Raw genomic sequence first — 16,960 nt, 5'->3', positions numbered from 1 at the left:
GAGGACCGAGGCAGCAGAGGTAGCTGGAGCCCCGGCACTTTAAATAGCCCCCGGAGCCCCCTGCTACTCCAGGGCTCTGGTCCAACCACTAGACCCCCCCCCCATAAGCGCCATAGCTCCCCCTTCCTCCACTGGGTACATAAAACTACAAGTCCCAGAATCCCTTGCTTCCCCCATCCCACCTCCTGAAGGGGCAGCCAATGGGCCAGAGCCGTTAGCTGATTGGCAGGTGCACTGGCCAATGGGGTCGAGCCCGTGCCCAGCGCACGCTGGCAGCTGGCGATGGCCCAATGTACAGGCCCAACCACTCGGCCTTTTTCACTTTAAAGTGCTGCCCGTAGGCCGACAGGAACTGGTCCATCTGCTTGTCCAGCTCCTGCTTCAGCTCCTCCAGGGCAGCCTGTTTCTGGGGGTCATCGCCCCACAGCTCCCCCCAGCAGCGTTTCAGCAGCTCCTGGAGTTTCCCCTCCTGGCGTCGCTGCATCTCCAGGGGCTTCATTCTCAGACAGCTGCTCATGCTCTGGTGGCCACGGTCCTGCCGGGAGGGGGGCGAGATCATCCATGAGGGACGGGAACTAGCATTACCCAGCCACAGGGGGAACTTCTGCCTCACACACCTGTAGCCCCCTCAACTCCAACCTACAGCCCCCTGCTAGCCCAGCCCTGCCCCCCGTCAGTCCTGTCGGTGCCCCTCACTCCCGACCCGCAGCCCCTCTGCACTCACCAGCTGCTTCACAAATAGTCCATATTCCCTCCTGGCAGCTTCTACTGCTCCTCTGTTTGCCTTCTCTCTCATCTCTGCCATTTGTGGTGGGAGAGGGAAAAGGGTATGGGTGGGGATGGGATCCCCTCTGAACTGGGAGTCCCTCTTCCCCCACTCACCACCTTCTCCTAATTCCTCCAGGACCCTGCTTGCTGCTGTCACCCCCCCACTGGTGCCCCACTGGTGCCCCTTTGTGGTGCCCCCTCCTGGCCCCCTAGTGCAATTGGCCAATGGCGGGTGGACCTGGGGTGAGAATGAACTGAAAACTGTCGGACTGGGATTTGGGCTTTCAGACCTCCCTAACCCCTTTGTATTGTTTCAGTGGGGAAATGAGGGGAATCACCCAAAATTGTCCCCTCTACACATACGGACTATATCAGGGGAGGAGAAAATCTTTAAAACAAACACAAAATATGAAAATCAATTTTTCTCCTACTTGTTGAAAATGAAAACCAATTAAATTTGTCACTGAGCGATGCAGGGGGTAGTTCGGGGCGCAGGAGCCAGGACCGGGTTATTTATTGACTGACGTCGATGGGGTCAGGGCTGGATTCTGATCTCGGTGACCCCGCTGTAAATCAATCAACCTATGTGTCCTTTTGGACACTCACCTTCTCCCCATTCTTCCCAATACACCACATCTATCTATCCCCACACAACCTTCTCATCTATCTATCTACCGCCATCCACCCCCTCATCTATCTAATCTATCTATCTATTCCCATACACCCTATCTATCTATCTATCCCCACACAACCTTCTTATCTATTGTGGAAGCAGAGAAAGAACTGACAGGAAGGGGATTGCAATGCATGACAGTTTGTTAGCAAGAGTCAGGCTAACTGTAACCCTAATAATGCGAGATTTGTAGACGCGAGGATTGTGTGAGGCGAGTGGGAAAGAACTGTGTGAGAAGTTATTGCGACCTTGTATAGATAATGTGTAGAAAATATTGTATGTAGACTAGAGTCAAAACAAGTGAGAAAAATAAGATATCAAGATGGCCTATGTATAAACAAAATGCAGCTGTTGCTCATTATTGTCTGTAATGAAAGGTATAAAAGTTTGCTGTAACTGTTTACCACTAGAGAGACCTGTTTAGCTCTCTCCCTCTACGCAATTGTTAGAGAAAATAAAGTATCTGACTTGCTGTAGCCAAACAAAAAGTGAGAACTCTGTTATTCTCCAACACTATCTATCTATCTATCCCCATCCACCCCATCTATCTATCCCCACACGCCTCATCTATCTACCTATCTATCCCCTTGCATACAGAGGTTCCCAGTGCTGAGGGCTGGGACAGACCCTTTACCCAAGTGAGGTGTGATGGTTCCTTCCCGCTGTGTGTCCCTCCACAGAAGGAGCTCCTGATCTGAACACCCTGCCCTGCTCTCCTGCTCATCCCCCTGACCTAGGGTGTTGGTGCCTGTCTTGCTCGAGGCCACCTACCATCCAAACTGGGGCCCACCCAGCTGCCCAACCCTCCCCCTCATCAGGCCAAAGCCCCCAGCCAGAACCCCAATGGCCACTGCTTCCTCCAGCCCCACTACAACTACACTCGCCCTGATGCCTACTCCGATACCCGCACCCACCACTGCCAGGAACCACCCCCCGACTAGGGTGACCAGATGTCCCGATTTTATAGGGACAGTCCCGATTTTGGGGTCTTTTTCTTATATAGGCTCCTATTACCCCCCACCCTCTGTCCCGATTTTTCACACTTGCTGTCTGGTCACCCTACCCCCGACCCTTGGCCAGGCCCAACCACTCGGCCTTCTTCACTTTAAAGTGCTGCCCATAGGCCATCAGGAACTCGTCCATCTGCTTGTCCAGCTCCTCCGGGGCTGCCTGTTTCTGGGGGTCCTCACCCCGCAGCTCCCCCCGGCAGCGCTCCAGCAGCTCCTGGCGTTTCCCCTCCAGGCGTCGCTGCATTTCCGCAGGCTTCACACTCAGGCAGCGGCGCATGCTCTGGTGGCCTCGGTCCTGTGGGGAGCGGGAGAGATTGGCTATTAGGGACGGGTTCTAGTGTTTCCCAGCCACAGGGGGCACCACCATGTCATGCACCCACAGCTCCTTCAACTCTGTCCCACCACAGCCCCGTGCTATCCCATCCCGGCCCCTTCCCCCCGCCAAGCTCTGCTGGTGACCCTCACTCCCGACCCGCAGCCCTTCTGTGCTCACCAGCTGCTGCACAAATTGTTCATATTTCCTCCTGGAGGCTTCTACTGCTTTTCTGTTTTCCTCCTCTATCATCGCTGCCATCTGTGGTGGGATGGGAAAAAGGGTGGGGGATGGGGATGGAACCATCTCTGAACTGGGAACCCCTCTCCCCCCACTCACCTTTTCCCCATTCCTCCAGGGCCCTGCTCGCTGTCACCTCCCCACTGCCCCCTGACCCCCCACATTCCCCCAGAGCCAGGGACAGCCCCCAATGACATCAGAGCAAGGGCCACATTAGCATCACCCCTGTGGAGGGGGCTGGTTCTCCGGTTGGGTCTCTGGGGGTCCCCTATCTCTCAGGGGCTGGGGTCAGGGAGCCCCAATCAGGACATTTTGCAGGGGGCTGTGGTGGTGCCCCCTCCTGGCCTACTGCAACTGGCTAATGGCAGGAGGATCTGGGGTGAGAATAAACTGAAACTGTTGGTTTGGGATTTGGGGGTGTTCTAACCTCCCTAACCCCTTAGGATTGTTTTAAAATCAGTGGGGAAATGAGAGGAAATGCCCCCAAATTGTCCCCTCTACACACGCTCTGAATCAGGGGAGGAGAAAATATTTAAAACAAACATAAAGTATGAAAATCAATTTTTCTTCCACTTCCTGAAAATGAAAACCAAAAAAACTTGTGACCGAGGGATGCTGGGGGCGGCTCGGAGCACGGGATCCACGGCCATGTTATTTATCTACTGAGGTCGATGGGATCTGGGCTGGATTCTGATCTCGGTGACCCGGCTATAAATCAGTCAACCTCTGTGTCCTTTTGTAATCTTGTAAAATTACCTGTTGTAAGTTTGTTTTTATCTATCCCCAAACATCCTCATATCTATCTATCCCTTGCATACAGAGGTTCCCAGTGCTGACGGCTGGGACAGACCCTTACCCAGAGTGAGGTGTGATGGTTCCTTCCCGCTATCTGCCCCCCGCAGCAGGGGCTCCTGATCTGAACATCTTGCCCTCCTCTCCCGCTCATTCCCCTGACCTGGGGTGATGTTGCCTGTCTTGTTCTGGGCCATCTTCTGTCCAAACCAGGCCCACGGCCAGTGCCCAACCCCCCCAATCAGGCCAAAGACCCTGGCCCCAATCCCAATGGCCACTGCTTCCTCCAGCCCCACTAGAGCTGCACCCGCCCTGATGCCTACTCCTATACCCGCACCCACCACTGCCAGAACCGCCCCCCCCCCCAATGTACAGGCCCAACCACTCGGCCTTCTTCACTTTAAAGCGCTGTTTATATCGCGGCAGGAACTCCGCCATCTGGTTGTCCAGCTCCTTCTTCAGCTCCTCCAGGGCCGCCTGTTTCTGGGGGTCCTCGCCCCGCAGATCCCCCCGGCAGCACTCCAGCAGCTCCTGGCGTTTCCCCTCCAGGTGTCGCTGCATCTCCGGGGGCTTCACCCTCAGGCAGCTGCTCATGCTCTGGTGGTCACGGTCCTGCCGGGATGGGGGAGTGATCGGCCATTAGGGACGAGCACTAGCGTTACCCAGCCATAGGGGGCGCTGCCTCCTCACACACCCGCAGCCCCCTCACTCCCGATCCGCAGCCCCCTGCTACCTCAGCCTTGCCTCGCCCCAGGGATGCTGGTGCCCCTCACTCTCAATCTGCAGCCCCTCTGCACTCACCAGCTCTTGCACAAATTGGTCATATTCCCTCCTGGTGGCTTCTACTGCTCTCCTGTTTAACTCCTGTCTCATCACTGCAAACGCCTCAGCCATCTGTGTGGGGAGAGGGAACGGGTTTGGGGGTGCGGATGGGATGGGCCCATCTCTGAACTGGGAGCCCCCCCCACAGTCACCATCTTCCCCACATTCGTACACGACCTGCTCCTCGCTATCACCTCCGAACTGGTCCCCAACCCCCATTTCAATAGAGTCAGAGCGCAGCACCTCGACCCCACAGCCATGACCACGTTGCTGCCACCCCAGTGGAGGGGCTGGTTCCCTGGCAGGGCTTCCTGCAGGTCCCCTTATCTCTTGGGTGCTAGGAGTCCTCGATCAGGACATTTGGTGGAGCTGTTGTGGTGCCCCCTTCTGGGCTAGTGTGATTGGCCAATGTCAGGAGGACCTGGGGTTGGGGTCAATAGAACCAGCCCCCGCCCCAAATCCAGGCTGGAAAGAGAGAGGCGGAGGGAGGGGTGACCTGGTACCTTCATGGGTGAGGAGAAGTCGTAGCGTTGGGTATTCCAGTATCGGGAGACGCCCTGCAGGGAATAACGCCCGGGGGAACTGGGATCAGGGACAGCTCAGCCCCTTTGCCCCCGCTGAGCCCCTTCCCGCTCCCTGCAGCCCAGCGCCCCCTACTGAGCACCCTGCCCCGCTCCCTGCAGAATGGCACCCCGTATTGAATCCCTGTCCCCGCCTTGCAGCCCATTTTGCTGTCTCCCATCCAGCCCCCCCCCCTTTAACAGCCCCCACTCTCCCACCTTGATCCTGGCAGCCATCTGAGCCCCTGTCAGCACCTGCCCGGCTCGGTCCGTCCAGACGTGTGTCCCTGCTGAGTGCACCACACTGGTGAGGTACTCACACAGGCACTGCTGGAAATCCTCGTCTATGTCTGCAGAGGGGAAAAGGACCCAGGCATCCGGGAGGGATCCAGGTCTCCAGGGTAGGACACACGTTAAATGCGATTGGGTGGGCTAGTTTGTGCCACAGGAAATGAGATTCCATCTCTGGGCAACAGCTGCTTAACGCCCCCCACCCCACTGCCTGGGGGAAAATGGGGGAGAGGCATGAGGGGGCAAGGAGAGGCTGCAGTGGGGAGACAGCAGTCTCCACTGGGTGGTGCCAGGGGACCCATGAAGACCCAAAAGGGGGACACCAGCAGCGTTCCCCTAGCAGACCAGGACCCCAGCAGTGACCCCCCCCATGTCCCTCTCCCCTCCCACACAGATGCTGTGACCCAGCAAGTGCCCCTGTGAAGTGGGCAGTAGAGTCAATTCTAAGTCAAGGGGGGTGAGCTGGGCACTGGGATTTTGGGGTGGGGGAAGTGCAAGAGGGGAAGAAAGGGGCAGCAGAGGAGAGAGGGTGGGGATGGGGGCAGGGAAGAGGGTGGGGGCAGTGCAGGAGGGGGTGGGGACTGGGGGAGCAGAGCAGGGGGTGAGAGCGGAGAAGATGAAGGTCTCTTACCATCTGGCGTCCCTGCCCTGCTCCTGGTGAACTGAGTGCCAGGGTGGGGGCAATAGATAGCACCATGTGCCGCTCGCCCTCAGGGCTTCCAACACCAGGGGCTGCTCAGCAGAGACCTCCAGGCCCTGCGGGAGTCAAAGCAACATTTGTGGCCGTCAGCAGGGAATCAGACCCGCTGTGGAAACGTTCAGCTCCGCCCCAAAGTTTGCTGTTTCCATGAACACACGTGGTATCTGATCATTACCTGTGTGATTTCTCCAAGATACTCCTGCCCCGCGTCCGCGCCATAGGCTCCAGAGAGCTGCCAATCTCGCACCAACAGGTCCAGCCGCTGCAACAGAGAGCACAGGAGAAGGGTCACACTGGGGCTGGGGGCACAGAGAGGAGACCAGAGCTGGAGGCTGTTGTCCAACCCAGCCACGGACACGGAGACCCTGGGCATGACGTGGGCGTGGAGGGAGAACAATGGACTGGCTGTTTCTTTGGGGTTTGTCCAGCATCTGGCACAATGGGGTCTGGGTCTAGGACGGGGGCGCTGAGGTGCTCTGGCAATAGAGACAGTAAATAGGAATAGTAAGAATCAGGTGGGATAACAGGACTGGTGGGGGGTGGAACAAGCATTATATCCTCATATGGGGGGTGATGGGAAACAAGGACCCACCTGGATTGAGGCCAGATTGCAGGTCCCTCCAACTTCCTTTGCAACCTGAATGAACATCTGAGATGCAGAAAGAGAGAGAGAGAGAGGGCAACATTTTTCCATCTTGAACAAACCATCCCCGCACATGTGACCAATGAAGATTGGCAATGCAAAATAAATGAGTGAAATAAATGCCACTGAAACTAAAGGGATCCCAGACAACATTCAGTGGAAACTGATCATTGAAGAGAGAAAAATTGACAAAATGAAGAGAGAAAACATAATTTCAAACAACAATAACTCAACACCAGCAATCAAAGACATAAAAGCAATAACTGAATTCAGAAAACCCAATAGTTGGTTCTAGAAAAGCAGTCACAGAAGACACAGAAAGCCAAAAATCAAACTCATCAAGCCAACAATTGGAGACCAAAAAGAAATAATGAAAAGAAGAAAACTAGTCATTGGACTCAGAAAACCAATGATTGAAACCAGAAAAGCAGTGAAATAAATCACACAATCACTTAACAAAATCAACACACTAATAATTAATGCCAGAAAACCAATGGTCAAAAATAGAAAACCAGCATTTATCCAAGTCAGAAAAACAGTAATCAAAGCAAGTTATCGGGAATTAACGTCTGAAAGCCAACAATAAAAAATAAGTATTTGAAATAAGAAAACCAGTAGTCAAAGAGTCAAAACCAGCAATGCAAGTCAGAAAACCAGATATCAAAGTCAAAATACTGTACCCCAAAGTGAAAGACAGAAAACCAGTAATCAATATCAGAAAAGCAATAACTGAATGCAGAAGTCCAATCATCAAAGCCAGAAAAGTAGTAATGAAAATCAGAAAACCAATAGCCAAAACAGAAAACCAATAATTGAAGTATGAAAACCAGATCAAGGTCACAAAACCAAGTCAAAGTTAGAAAATGAATAGTCAAAGACAGAAACCAATAGTATCAAGAAGCAATAAGTGAACAGCAGAAATGAAAAAAAAAGTTTAAACACTCCAAATATATGAAGAAAAATTAAAAGCCGGTAATCAGTAGAGAGACACTAATAAATGAAGCTCTGTAAACAAACACTGAAATCTTGTAACCAATAAACAAAAAGCAGAAAACCAATAATGAACAGCTCCCCTCAAACCAGTGAGATCAAAATCTGACAATCAAAGAATGAAACCCAATAAATGAAATGGGAGTGGTGATAACTAAAGCCACAAAACTGACAAGCATGGACCAAAACACAATGAACGAGAACTGAAAACCAAAGGCTGAAAATCATAGATCGAAACCTGAGAAACAATGAGTGGAACCCAAAAACGTGCAGAGAGAAACCCAAGAAATGCTAACATTTGGCTGTTCTTTGAAAGTGGAAATTGGCATGAAAACATTCTGATTTTGTCAGCTTTCCATTTTTCAACAAAACTTTTATTTTTCATCTCCCCACATGGTCACTATGAAATCAACTGACAACTAATGGTGGGTACGAAATAACAAACAGCTAATAGCCAGTAGTGACTCACAAATAATCAATAACTGGCAGCTATTAATGAATATAAAATAACCAATTATACAAGTTAGTTAATTGGCTAAGTGAAGTAAAAGGCCTAAAAGACAACCGGATGGCATTTCTCTTTGTCTGTCTGTATCGTGATCACTTTTTGAGACCACATCTGATCAATTCCCAAATTTCAGGGGACACGCTGGGCAACAGTTGAAAGAACGCTACTGACTTGGGGGCGGGGGAAATTGGAAAACGGGAAAGCCCAATTTCCATTTAGATCTGGTGAGTAGCATCAGCAGCCAATGAGCCAATCACTCTGGGGTAGGAAGGTAGCAGGGACTTCTGGGTGCTGAGCAGGGAGAATGGGGGGCACATAGACCCCTGGCATGGGGGGAGAGGGAATGAAGCACACACAGAGGTGGGGCTGGGGGATGGGACATAGGTTTAGGGTTAGGGCTGGTTGGGAAGATTCCAATGGAACATTTTTCCCATCACAAACCCTTAACTAACGCAGAGCGATGCAGGGTGCCCAGGACTGGCTTCAGCCCATCCAAACTCAGTGTCTGGGTGCAGGGCATGTGCAGGTGGCTCCTGCCCCATATGGGGCACAGGCAGAGAGCAGGGCTGGGTGCCACAGGTATATTGGAGTGCCAGCCCAAGAAGGCCGAGGTACGGTTGGGCGGGCATTTCCCTTAACTCTGCAGGCCCTGGCTTGGCTGAGCATGACATTCTGGCAGGGCACGTTCTGTGAGAAATGCTGATTTCTGGGGGCACCTATATCTGGGCTACCCCTTGCTCCATGGTGGCACGGTGCCAGGGCCACCGAGAGCGGGTTCGGGCCCCCCAGCAAGGGTGGACCGGCTAAACAGGGCCGACGAGAAGGTGGGGAAGCTGGGCTCCAGACCCCCTTCCGGACCGCTTGGCCCCGGGCCCCCTTTCGGACCGCCAGGTCCTGGTAATTTGTACCAGTCCTGCCCCCCTCCCCCCGATCAGCCCTGGTTCCACCCACCTCAGCTCTGGGTCACCAAAGCTTCCACAAGGCTACCTGACCCTCCCGGAGACCTGAGTCTGCAGGCGCATTTCAGATCACTTACGGGAGTGAACCGGGACACAAAAGTCTCTTCTCCACCAGCCCCGCAGCAGGTCCAGCACTCAGCAGTGAGAACCAGAGCTAATTGGTTAATGACAAATAGCCACCAGGTAAGGATAAAGAATCAGAAATATGACAGTCACTAATATTTGATTAATTACTGCTCACATATTACTGTTCAGACTCATGCTCGAATCCCAGCCTGGGGCAAGATCTCTGGGACTTTCTAAACATCAATAACAGCCTCTAGACTGCCCCCGTCCAATCCCTACATCACCCAGGGTCTTGGGTCCCCCCAGCAGAGACCTGGCTGGCAGGTCCGTGTCAGTAGAGCTGTGTGTATCCTCTGCCCCACCCACCTCCAAATAATCTGACTCCGTCTGCTTAATCATACTGGAAATGTTAAAGATCTGGAAAATAATAATAAGAAAAGGTGAGCCCCCCTGCCAACCCCACACCTCACCCCACCGCAGCACAGCCCTCCTGCTGGCCCCCTCACCCCGCTCCCCATAGCACAGCACCCCCTGCAGAGCCCTCAGTCCCATCCCCCGCAGCACGGCTCCCCCACCCAGTAGGAGCTGAGCAATATGCCCAACACGGAGAGCTTGATGCTGGTCTCTATGAGGCGCTGCAGGTTCCAGGGAGTCTGTTGGGAACTAAAGGGCTGGGACCTTATCCCCATCTGCCCATTTCTTTCCCCCCTCCTCCAGCCCCTCCTGCCCCCTGCCCCTGCCCAGGACTTTACCCCCTCCAGACTCCCCCATTCCCCTCCCGAGGGGGTGGGAGGCAGAGTGCGTGTGGGACGGGAGCACAGAGAGGCCCAGAGAGGTGGGGCCAGGCTGGAAAAGCAAGTGACAGAGACTGGAGGGTGCAGAGAATCTTCATTCCCCAGATCCCCCCATGGGCTCTTTGGAGCAGCAGGGTCTGGAAGTGCACGTGCTTTAAAAGGCACTGAAAGTGCCAGGAACTGTGATCAACTTGCGGGGCCGGACAGCTTGGCCAGAGATACACCCCCGAGTGAATTTCTGGATGTTACCACTGCCTCTCCGTCCAGAAATGACATCCCCAACTGCCTCTTCTCAGAAATGAGGCATTTCTTAGAACTGAAAACAAAAACCCTTAGCAAATATTGAACTCTTTCCACTGCTGGGTAATGGTCACATGGGGCTGAGATGCAGTCACCTCTGGGGTGGAACAGCTGAGGAACAGCAGCACAGCAACACTACATGGGGATGGCTCGCCCAGGGCTGAGATGCAGCTGTCTCTGGGGTGGCTTCTTCAGATGTGATCTTATGAATTGGTCCTTTTGTCTTTGGAACTCACTGCCACATGAGGCCTGCTATGTATCCTGGAGCTCTTTGCTGAGGCTTTTTACTGCTTTTTACTCCTGTTTGATGGTCTCCTGTCTGGTATTTCCCAGGTTTTGGTTCTTTAGATTAAGGGTGAACCACTCAATAAGACTCATAGACGTTAAGGTCAGAAGGTCATCTAGTCTGACCTCCTGTACATTGAAGGTCACAAAACCTCACCACCCACTGCTGTAATAGACCCCGAACCTCTGGCTGAGTTACTGAAGTCCTCCAGTCGTGGTTTAAGGACTTCAAGTTACAGAGAATCCACCATTGACACTAGTTTAAACCTGAAAGTGACCTGTGCCGCGTGCTGCAGAGGAAGGCGACCCCTCCCCTCAGGTCTCTGCCAATCTGACCTGGGGGAAATTCCTTCCTAATCCCAAATATGGCGATCAGTTAGACCCTGAGCTTGTGGGGGAGACCCAGCAGCCAGACACTTGAGAAAGAATTCTCTGTAGTAACTCAGAGCCCTCCCCATCTGTGACAATGCGGTTCTGGCGGAACCCAACTGAGAGTGCCAACTCAGGACAAATTGCTAAAACAGGGCAGTTACAGCCCAAGGCTGGGGTTTTTCCATCTCTAAGGCAAACCAAACCAGCCAGACTAAGACTTCGGTCTTATCCCACTGGCTAACCGCAAGTCTCACAAGCAATCTCCTTAGACACTCCAGTTTCCCAGTATTACCACCAGTGCCACTCGTTATGGGGACAAATGGTTATGAAAACCAATACCCCAGTAAAAGAAAAAGGTTCTCCTGATCCCAAAGGACCAAGCCCCAGACCCAGGTCAATATACAAATCAGATCTTGCCCACAAATCACGCTGTTGCCAATCCTTTAGAATCTAAAATCTAAAGGTTTATTCATAAACGGGAAAAAGATAGAGATGAGAGTTAGAATTGGTTAAATGGAATCAATTAGATACAGTAATGGCAAAGTTCTTGGTTCAGGCTTGCAGCGGCGATGGAATAAACTGCAGGTTCAAATCAAGTCTCTGGAATACATCCCCAGCCGGGATGGGTCCTCAGTCCTTTGTTCAAAGCTTCAGTTTGTAGCAAAGTTCCTCCAGAGGTAAGAAGCAGGATTGAAGACAAGATGGAGATGAGGCATCAGCCTTATATAGTCTTTTCCAGGTGTAAGAACACCTCTTTGTTCTTACTGTGGAAAATTACAGCAAAATGGAGTCTGGAGTCACATGGGCCAGTCCCTGCATACTTAGCTGAGGTACAAGGCGTATCTGCCTTCTCTCAGTGGGTCCATTGTATAGCTGATGGTCCTTAATGGGCCATCAAGCAGGCTAGGCAGAGCTAATCTCAGCTTGTCTGGGATGTCTCCCAGCAGCATAGCATAAGTTTGCCATACAGACAGTATAGAGCCAATATTCATAACTTCGACTACACAACTGATACACACATATAGACAGCATAATCATAACTAGTAAACCATAACCTTGTCCTAGACACCCCATTTGACCCCCTTTATACAAGGTTTGGGTGCCACTACAGGACCTTGGTTGCAACAATGATCTATACGGTTCCAGTTTATGTCAATAACATCACACCCCCAACGCAAAATTGATGCAGGAAGGGATGACACAAACATCACTGACTGCATCCCAAGAGCTCCCCATCATGGGTTCTGTCCCACTACAGCTAGTATTGGGTTAGAAGCCGTACCAGTGTATAACAGAAATGGTTTATCAAAATCATGTTCAACCACATGATTGAACCTCTTTACAAACTCAAGGTAACACTTAGTTAGAACAATAGTGGATTGGATCTGCTCTGGCAGCATCGTTCCTGTATGTCTCATGTGATCTTGCCAAGAGCTAAAGAAAACCGTTACTTTATCCATACAAGCTCGGGCAAATGTTTGGAACCCAATTATCATCGAATAAATGCAGATATTAATGTTCTTCATAGAACAGGAATCTTGGCATTTAGCCATGAAAGCAATATGGTAGTGTGCCTCAGTCTTTCTTTTCATACAGCACATTAGGTCTGGAATGTCTTTTCCCCTGTGAAAAGTTCCCATATTGTTTATAGGCATGAACTGTGAAACCCCAGTGTAACAAGGCCTTTTAACATAACGCGTGTTTTCATGTATTCCTTTTAACATATTCAAGGGATTCTCCAAAAGATTAGGCACATTGTACATTTTTACAGTTTGTGGCAATAGCAACACATTCATTACAAAATTTAGCAACAACAACAAGTTCATTGCAAGTGTCCATCTACAGTCCTGTTTGTCATGCCACACCTTTGGCTCAATACCATTGGAGTTTGGGCATTTTAGGGTTAACCTGTGGCTTCCCTTTGCAAAATTCAGTTTTCTCTTTCCTCCTTGTCCTGCAGGATCAAACCCTGATTTCGCTTGCTTAACAGAATTCACTGGCTGATGGGGTGGGCCCTCTGTGCTAACAGCTATTAGCAAGTCCTTCCTTTCCCAGCCAGGCAAGTAATTTGCACTACTCCAGACCAGAGCCAGTCCACCAGTTTTCATATTCGTAACTGCTATCATTTCCAAGGCTGGACTCTGTCTTAAAGAGATACCACACAAATCCAAAGAGTCTGAGGGTGAGAGTTTGCTTGCTCTCCCCCGCATCCTCAAGCATTTAGCCATAAAACTGCTCTGCTCTGACACATCAGTAACCAAATCTATCCTCAAACCCTGAAGCCCAAACTGCTCATTTAAAGAATCAGAAAGGAGATATTCCTGTTCCACCACCATTGTCTCCCCAACAAGTTGGCCCCACACAGCCACTTGGTTATAGGGCTGCCTCAATTCCTTAACAACTTTTACTTCCTCTGAGACCTTCTCAAAGCTACCCACACTGGATCTTTTACAAGGAAAGTCAGTGGATCCATTCACAACAGACAATTTTTGGCTGCTGGGAACTGAAACTTCCTTGATTAAATCACTTTCACACCCTTCAGTTGCAGGAAACTGCTTGCACCGATTACCATGAGGATTCCTTTCCCCAGGAGCTTTTCTAAGCAGCAATTCACCCCTCTCAGAAATTCTGCCCTTACCCTCTTCACCTAGGGCTTGCTCTAAAGGAACACTTTCCTGAGCAACAACAGACTCTGTCTGGGTCTTACTTACATTCAGGATCACCTTTGGCCCATCAGGCAGATCTCTACACAATCCCCTTTCAGGTGAACCAGTAGACTTCCTAGATAAAAGGTTAGAAATACTTCCCTTCTCTTTGCCACACACAAGCTTAGGAATTTTTTCCTTTTTGCTACAAGTTGTTAAACTGTCCGTAGGTACCACAACCAAATTACCTTTCTGCTCTCCTTGTGCCCTGGCTAGGGTATCACCCTGATCAGACAGAGTTGCTACACCCTTCTCCAACCACACACGAGCAACAGGCAAAATACAAGCACCAGAATTGTCTGGTCTCTGGGATTTTGCTAAGACACTAACTGGATGCAACCTAGTTACGGTGCCATTCTCTCCAGCAGATGCAAACTTAGGACCATTCCCTTCCTGGGCTTTAGTTGAATCCAGAACCAACTCTGAGACAACTAAATTACTCTCAACCATCACAGGCCGAAAGGCACCTTCTGTCTGCTCCACAGACAAAAAAGAGTTGGAGATGCATTTTCCTTTACTAGACATACAGTTTGGGATTTCATTTCCCTTGTCCCAGCAAACTGGGCTGTTCACAGACAACTGCTTGGAGACTGGGGTAGCTTCCTCCATAGGCAAGTCAATACCCCTGACAGACACAGGCACATTTCCTTCACTGTCACTATTCTTCGCACAGGAAACAGATAAGGTATAGGGACACTCATCTTCCACTCTCCTTGCCTTCCCAAACTGCTGACTAGATAAAGCCATCAGCTCACAAGACTGCCTAGGCTCATCCAAAATCTCCTTGTCCTCCTCTCCCTTCGCTTGATCGAATTCCAGATTTACTTCTGAGACATTAGATAGACATTCAGAAACTTCATTTACAGCCAAACAGCTACTTTCCAAAGACAAACTTTTAGAGAAACCCTCCATAGGCACAACCTTAGGATCAATCCTCTCTTGTGCCTGGTTTGTATTAACTTGACTGACCATAGCTTTAATATCATTTCCAATCATAATATCCTTAGGGATTATGTCTTTTACTCCCACAACCATGGTGCCCTCCAATCCCTTTCATTTCAGGTGGATTTTAGCCAAAGGCACCCTGACAAAATACTTAGATAAGGCTACAACAGTTACATCTTCACCTGGCAAATAATCTTCCTTCCTGACAAGACTTGCTTTAACCAGAGTAATATCTGCTGCGGTGTCCCTCCATGCCATACACCTCACTCCATTCACTTCTGCACTGCTAATAAACTCTGCGTTATTTCCCCCATATTTAGCTTTAATGTGAGTTTTAAGGTCAAATTCTTCAGAGACCACAGAAACAGCATTTGCACACAGGGCACCAATGCTGGGCTCTGTGTGGCTTGCCTGTGAGTTTACAACAACAGGGTTAGCATTGGCCGTGGCATTTGGGGTTGCTGGTTTTGGGCTGCCCTTCAGTGTCGGGAAGTCTGGTCTCATGTGGCCCAGGATACCACAGTGATAGCATGTAACCTGTTCCGTCCTGGGATGTGAGTTCCTACCCTCCGGGCCCCCTTGAACTCCTTTAGAAGAGTCAGGTTTATTTTTAAATCCTTCCCTCCTCTTGAACTGGGGAGAATGGTGATTAGTTTTCCCCGGGGTTTTACACCCTTCTCGAGCCCTGTTTTGGGTATGGGCATCCGCAATCTCTGCTGCCCGTAGGACTGACTCAGGGTCCCTGTCACACACAGCTGCTCTCACATTGTCAGGCACAATGTCTAAGAACTGTTCCAAAGTTATTAAATCCAGCAGTTTTTCAAAACTCCCATGCGCCTTAGCTCCCACAACCCACTTTTTAACAAAACCCATCAGCTTATGAGCACATTCTACAAAAGTACAATCCTTAGCCATTTTAAACTCTCTAAACTTAACTCTGTAAGATTCAGGAGTAACCTTGAACCGCCTTAACACAGAATCCTTAAACTGCTTATAATCTAAGGCTTCTTGTTCCCCCAAGTCATTAAATACCTCCCTGGCTTTTCCAGTTAGTCTGGTCAGCAGGACAGGCATTCGCTGACCCTCAGGGATCTGGTACAGATTACAGAGGCGTTCAAAGGTAGACAAAAACTCCTCTATATCCTCAGTATCATTGTAAATGGGACACATCCTTTCCCAGTTTTTCTCATGGTGGGGGGGAAGTGGAGTACCAGGTGGGGATGACTTTCTCTGCTCTTCCATTACTTGGAGCTGAAGTCTGGCCGTCTCCTGTTCAGCAGCGAGCAGCTCTAGACGTCCCTTACGAGCTCTCTCTTCTCTCTCATCAGCCTCCTTCTTTCTTTGATCAGCTTCTTTCTCTCTCTTAGCAGCCTCTTTCTCTCTCTCTCTTTCTAACTCTGCTATTTTTTGCTTCTCCAGCAATCGAAGCTCTGCTAGCTTTTGTTCATGCTCAAATTGCAGTTTACTTGTCACCCTTTGCATCCTAATTTTTTCTGCATCTTCTGCAGCCTCAGGTAAGGGCTGTGCTCTTGCCCCCTGATCACTGGCTATTAACAGATTTCTCAGTTCTTCCTTTGTAGCTTTTTTTCTAAAGCTTATCCTCTTTTCTGAACACAAATTTTCCAGGGCTTTTTTGCCAAGTCCCTCATATGCTCTTTGCTCAGCCATTGCAGCAGCTCTTTAACCAACAAAACTCTCAATCCCAAAATTCAAATTTGGATAGCGCGGGGTTCTGACCCAAAGCTTAATTGACCTGATTCTGTGGATCCTGCCGACTACGCCACTGTGACAATGCGGTTCTGGCGGAACCCAACTGAGAGTGCCAACTCAGGACAAATTGCTAAAACAGGGCAGTTACAGCCCAAGGCTGGGGTTTTTCCACCTCTAAGGCAAACCAAACCAGCCAGACTAAGACTTCGGTCTCATCCCACTGGCTAACCGCAAGTCTCACAAGCAATCTCCTTAGACACTCCAGTTTCCCAGTATTACCACCAGTGCCACTCGTTATGGGGACAAATGGTTATGAAAACCAATACCCCAGTAAAAGAAAAAGGTTCTCCTGATCCCAAAGGATCAAGCCCCAGACCCAGGTCAATATACAAATCAGATCTTGCCCACAAATCACGCTGTTGCCAATCCTTTAGAATCTAAAATCTAAAGGTTTATTCATAAACGGGAAAAAGATAGAGATGAGAGTTAGAATTGGTTAAATGGAATCAATTAC

This window comes from Malaclemys terrapin, chromosome 2, assembly GCF_027887155.1.
Source record: "Malaclemys terrapin pileata isolate rMalTer1 chromosome 2, rMalTer1.hap1, whole genome shotgun sequence".
Taxonomy (NCBI): domain Eukaryota; kingdom Metazoa; phylum Chordata; order Testudines; family Emydidae; genus Malaclemys; species Malaclemys terrapin.
Note: the sequence above shows the minus strand (reverse complement) of the source record.